This window comes from Myotis daubentonii, chromosome 3 (assembly GCF_963259705.1).
Source record: "Myotis daubentonii chromosome 3, mMyoDau2.1, whole genome shotgun sequence".
Taxonomy (NCBI): Eukaryota; Metazoa; Chordata; class Mammalia; order Chiroptera; family Vespertilionidae; genus Myotis; species Myotis daubentonii.
Window position 1 is genome coordinate 196573804 of NC_081842.1, and position 6000 is coordinate 196579803.

At 43.1% G+C, this 6000-nt stretch overlaps 1 pseudogene; it reads left to right on the forward strand.

Moving 5' to 3' along the window:
• Positions 1 to 5365: 5365 nt before the first annotated feature.
• Positions 5366 to 5797, forward strand: LOC132231320 (ubiquitin-ribosomal protein eL40 fusion protein-like; annotated as a pseudogene).
• The last annotated feature ends 203 nt before the right edge of the window (positions 5798 to 6000 follow it).

The window sequence follows — 6000 nt, forward strand, 5'->3', positions numbered from 1 at the left end:
GAAAGTGAAGACAAAGCAAAAACCAGTATTTACAATACAAATAACCATCAAATTATAAGTACCCAATATTTATTAAGAACACCTAAAAATTTAAGAAAAACAGATAATTACATATTTTTTAAATAGCTTTTTAGTACCCAGAAAGGGCCCATTCTGTGCTCAGCACAGTGAGCGGGGGAAAAAGAAACAAAGAAAAAAAAAAAAAAACACCAACTCACATAAGAGCACATCTTGGTAAAACTCCAAATTTTGAGGGGGGAAAAAAAGAGATCTTAGAAGCTTCCTATCGAGCACTTAGCAAACTGTTTTGTTATTGATTCTTTTACCTGTTTTATGTGAAGGCAGGGAAAATGTCCACCTTCCTCCGGAATACCCCCAGCGCCAAAGTGCCTGGAAAAGGGAAGGTGCATAGTATTCGTTGGACCAATGTGGTGTAATTTTTTTTTTTTTTTTTTTTTTTTTTTTTTTTTATTGCTTAAAGTATTACAAAGGGTATTACATATGTATTCATTTTATCCCCCCCGCCCTAGACAGTCCCCTAGCCTCCCCTATCCCCCAGTGTCTTATGTCCATTGGTTATGCTTATATGCATGCATACAAGTCCTTTAGTTGATCTCTTACCCCCCTACCTCCTGCCCCCCAACCCTGTAATTTTTGAAACTACACCCCCATCTAAATCCCTTCTTATTGATGGCGGGCATTTTAGGGCTGACAACGTCACTGCGTCGATTAAAGCGATGAATCCGAAAATGAATACCAATTTCGTTGTTGTTCATCCTCACCTGAGGTGATTTTTTCCATTCATTTTTAGAGAGAGTGGAAAGAGGCGGGGGGGGGGGGGCGTGGGAGGGAAGGAGAGAGAGAGAAACATCGATGTGCGAGAGACACATCGACAGGCTGCCTCCTCTATGTGCGCGACAGGGGCCGGGGCGGAACCTGCAGGCCGAGAACTGAACCCGCGACCCTCCGGCGCGCGGGCTGAGGAGGCTCTAGTAGCAGCTGAGGCACACCGGCCCGGGCCTACCGAATTTTTTCAGATTTCAATTACGCTTTCCAAGCAAGTCCTCGGGGTTTGAAGTCGAAAAGGCCTAGATCTGAACCCTGGTCTGGCGTACAAGCGGCGTGACTGAGATTTCTCAACCCCTTCAACAAAAATGTATGGACCCGCGACCCATCCTGAGGCAAGGGTGCTTGCAGGGAAGGGACACCTGGGCGGTCAGTACGAAACAGTCCTTTCCCTCCTGAGTTCATGACTGAACCGGGAGACGGACAAGAAAGCAAAAATTACCACAGCTCCCCCACGGGTTGTTCCCTGCCCTTTCGAGCCCACTTTCCCCGCCGCTTCGAAAGACTGTTCCGAAGTGAACACCGCTGCAACTTACTTGCTTCGTTGCAGGGCCGTTCAGTGCTTCTCGGTGCCCTCGGAAGACAGGGCCGTCGAGTTCTGTGAGACCGTCTCCCAGGAGCGACGAGCGAACGCGCCTCGCGGCCTCCAGCTCACTATGGCGTCCTACCCGGGCTACGCACGCGTCAGCCACGCCTCCCAGGGATCGGACTGGGCAGCGTGGAGGAAGGACTGAGCATGCGCGACTTAGCTCCTCCCCCATCCCTGATTTCACGTCCTCGGGCCCACAGGAAGCTTGCCTTCGTTGCTTCTCCCCAACCCCCCAATTCAACTGAGGTTTAAATGACATTCGGTAAATTTCACATATTTGAAGTGTGCAATCTGATAAGTTTTGACATAGGTATACACGTGTGAACCCATCACTGCAATCAAGATAATGAATATGTCCTGACCAGGTGGCTCATTGGTTAAAATGCTGTCTAGTAAGCCAAAAGGTTCATACCCGGTCTGGGCACTATCTAGGCTGCGGGTTTGATCCCCAGTTGGGTACAAACGGGAGGCAACTGATGGATGTTTCTCTCTCACACGATGTTTCTCTCCCTTCCCCTCTCTGTAAAAATCAATAAAAACGTATCTTCAGATGATGATTAATATGAGTATGTGTGTGATAATGAACATATCCATCACCCTCAAAAGTTTCCTCCTGTTCCCTTGTAGTTCTGCCTCTTTTCTGTCACCATAGACTAGTTTTTATTTTCTAGTATTTTATATATCCGGAATAAATTCATTTTTTGGCTGCTTCTCTCACCAAAATGATTGCCTCCTGCACCTTCCCGACTGGGGATAGAGGCCACATATACTCTACCGGTAATCCGACCATGACCTCCTGGTTCATGGGTTGACACTCAACCACTGAGCGACACCAGAGGGGCAATTCATTGGTTTTTAATGTTGAATAGCATTCCATTAAACGAATACGGAACTATTTTATTCATTCATTCACATGTTAATGAGCATTTGGGCTGTTTTCAGTTTGAGTCCACTGCAAATAAAACTACTAGTATGAACATTTGCTTAGGTAAACATCTAGGAGTGGAATGAGTGGGTTTTATGGTAAGTGCATAACTTTTATTTATTTATATATATTATTGATTGAGTTTTGAGAGAGAAGAGAGACATCCTCAATTTGTTGTTCCACTTATTTATACATTCATTGGTTGCTTCTTGTATGTGCCCTGGCCAGAGATTGAACCTGTAACCTTGGCATATTGGGAGGATGCTCTAACCAACTGAGCTACCCACACAGGGCAAACTGTTTTCCAAAGTGACTGATAAGTTTACATTCTCACAGAAGTGTATGAGAATTACAGTTGCTCCACATCCTCCCAAACACTTGGTATGCTCGGTCTTTTTAATTTCAGTCTTCCAATGGGAGTATGATGGTATCTCATTTTGGTTTCAATTTACACTTCGTAAATGACAAATTATGTTCAGCATGTTTTCAAATGCTTATTTTGCCTTTGGTATATTTTCTTAAAGTTTCTGTTCAAATATTTTAACCATTTTTTAAATTGGATTGTCTTATTAAATTATAAGAATTCTTCATATATTCTAGATATTAGTCCTTTATCAGATATATGTTTTGAAAATATTTTCTTTCAGGATGGCTTGCCTCTTCATTTTCATAGCAGTATCTTTTGAGGAGCAAGACATGTTAATTTTAATGAAATCCAATTTATTAACATTTTTCATTTACAGTTAATGCTTTTTGTATTATATTTTTTAAAATCTTTACCAAACTCACCCTAGCCGGTTTGGCACAGTGGATGGAGCATCGGCCTGCGGACTGAAGGGTCCCAGGTTCGGTTCCAGCCTGGGGGCACATGCCTGGATTGTGGGCTCAATCCCCAGTAGGGGATGTGCAGGAGGCAGCCGATCAGTAATTCTCTCTCATCATTGATGTTTCTATCTCTCTATCCTCCCTTCCTCTTTGAAATCAATAAAAATATATTTTAAAAAATAAGATAAAATCTTTACCAAACTCAAAGTCACTAAGATTTTCTTCCATGTTTTCTTTTATAAGTGTTATAGATTTGTGCTTGTACATTTAGGTCTATGATCCATTTTGAGCTATTTTTTAAAAAATATGCTGAAACCGGTTTGGCTCAGTGGATAGAGCGTCGGCTTGCGGACTGAAAGGTCCCAGGTTCGATTCCGGTCAAGGGCATGTACCTGGGTTGCGGGCACATCCCCAGTGGGAGATGTGCAGGAGGCAGCTGATCGATGTTTCTCTCTCGTCGATGTTTCTAACTCTCTATCTCTCTCCCTTCCTCTCTGTAAAAAATCAATAAAATATATTTTAAAAAAAATATTTTTGACTAGGAGTCAAACCGTTCATAGGTCGACCCTCAACCACTGAGCCACGCTGCCTGGGCACATTTTGAGCTATTTTTGTACATGGTGAGAAGTAAAGGTCTGGGTTGTTGTTGTTGTTGTTGTGTTGGTGGTGGTGGTGGTGTGTGTATGTGTGTATTTGTACAAAGCTATCCATTGCCCCCATTAAATTGCCTTGGCACGTGTGTTGAAAATTACTTAGCCATATTTGTATGGGTCTATTTCTGGATTCTGTTCTGTTCCATATACCTATCTGTCTCTATCTTAGTGCCCATATCACATATTCTTGATTATAGTAGCTTTATAATAAGTCATGAAATCAGGTAGTGGAGTTGTTATCTATTTATTGCTGAATAACAAATGACCACAAATTTGAAAGTTTAAAACAATATACATTTATTATCTCACAGTATCTATAGATCAAGAGTTCAGGCATAGCCCTGGCCAGTGTTACTCAGTCGTTAGAGTGCTGACCCGTGCAGTGAAGGATCACAGGTTCAATTATCAGTCAAGGGCACGTACCTGGGTTGCAGGTTTGGTCCTCAGGCCCAATAGGGGTACGTGTGGGAGGCAACCATAATAGATGTGTCCCTCTCACATTGATGTTCTCTCTCTCCCTTCCTCCCTCCCACACTCTCTAAAAGTCAAAAGAAAAATATTCTCAGGTGAAGATTAACACACACACACACACACACACACACACACACACACACACACACAACAACACAACAAAGAGTCTGGGCATAGCTTAGTTAGATCCTCTGCTTATCATCTCACTGGCTGTAATCAAAGTGTAGGCCAGAGCTGGCCTCTTATCTGGAGGCTTGACTAGGAAAAAATCCACATTTTACTAGCAGCATTCAGTTCACTGCAGCTGTGTAACTGAGAGCTTCTGTTTTTTGTTGGCTGGCAGCTAGAAGCTGCTCTCAACTCCTAGAGCCCCTTACAATTCTCTGCCACCTGGGCATCCCCAACAGAACCATAAAGGAGAGTGAGAAAGGGAGAGAGCCAGAGGGAGAAAAGGACTTTAGAGGGAGTCTGCGAGCAGGACAGTCTTATCTAACGTAATGTAGTCACAAAATCACATCTCATCACCTTTACCGTATTTTATTGGTTAGAAGCAAGTCACTGGTCCTGTCCACACACATGGGGAGGGGATTATACAAAGGCCTGAACAGCAGGAGGAAAGGATAATGTTGCCATCTTAGAATCTGTCCTCCACAGGTAGTATAGATTCTCCAACTATGTTCTTTCCAACATTGTTTTTGACTATTCTAGTTGGTCTTCTGCATTTCCATATAAATTTTGAAATCAGCTGTAAATATTTTACCAAAAAAAACAACCTACTAGGGTTTTAATTGGGATTGTATTAGATCAGTTTGGGTACAAATAACACCTTAACACTATTGATCATAGTGCGTCACTCCATTTATGTTGGTTTTATTTAATTTCTATTGGCAATGTTTTCTAGTTTTCAATATGCAGGTCTTGTACACCATTTTTTTAAAATTTATCCCTAAGCATTTTATAATTCTGATTCTATTTAAATGGGATTTTTTAAAATTTCTATTTCATGCTCTTTCTCTTCAGTGAAGTCATAGAGCAGCCTCCTCAGCAGACACAGAGATGAAGGTCTTTGTGACGACCCTAACTGGCAAGACCATCACCCTTGAGGTTTGACATTGAAAATGTCAAATCTAAAATCCAAGACAAGGAGAGCATCCTGCCTGACCAGCAGCACCGGACTTTTGAGGGCAAACAGCGGAAGGATGGCCGCACTCTCTCAGACTACAATATTCAGAAAGAGTCCACCCTGCACTTGGTGCTTTGTCTGCGGAGTGGCATCACCGAGCCCTCCCTCCGCCAGCTCTCCCAGAAGTACAGCTGCAACAAGATGATCTGCCACAAGTGTTACACTCACCTGCACCTCTGCACTGTCAACTCCCGCAAGAAGTGGGACCACACCAACAACATGTGCCCCAAGAAGAAGGTTAAATAAGGCCCCTCCACCAACTCCTCAGGCCCACAGGGCAGCCTTCTGCCTGAGTCCCATGACCCTAGAGCAGGGGTCCTCAAACTTTTTAAACAGGGGGCCAGTTCACTGTCCCTCAGACCATTGGAGGGCCGGACTATAGTTTAAAAAAAAACCATGAACAAATTCCTATGCACACTGCACATATCTTATTTTGAAGTGAAAAAACAAAACGGGAACAAATACAATATTTGTATTTGCATGTGGCCCGCAGTCGTAGTTTGAGGAC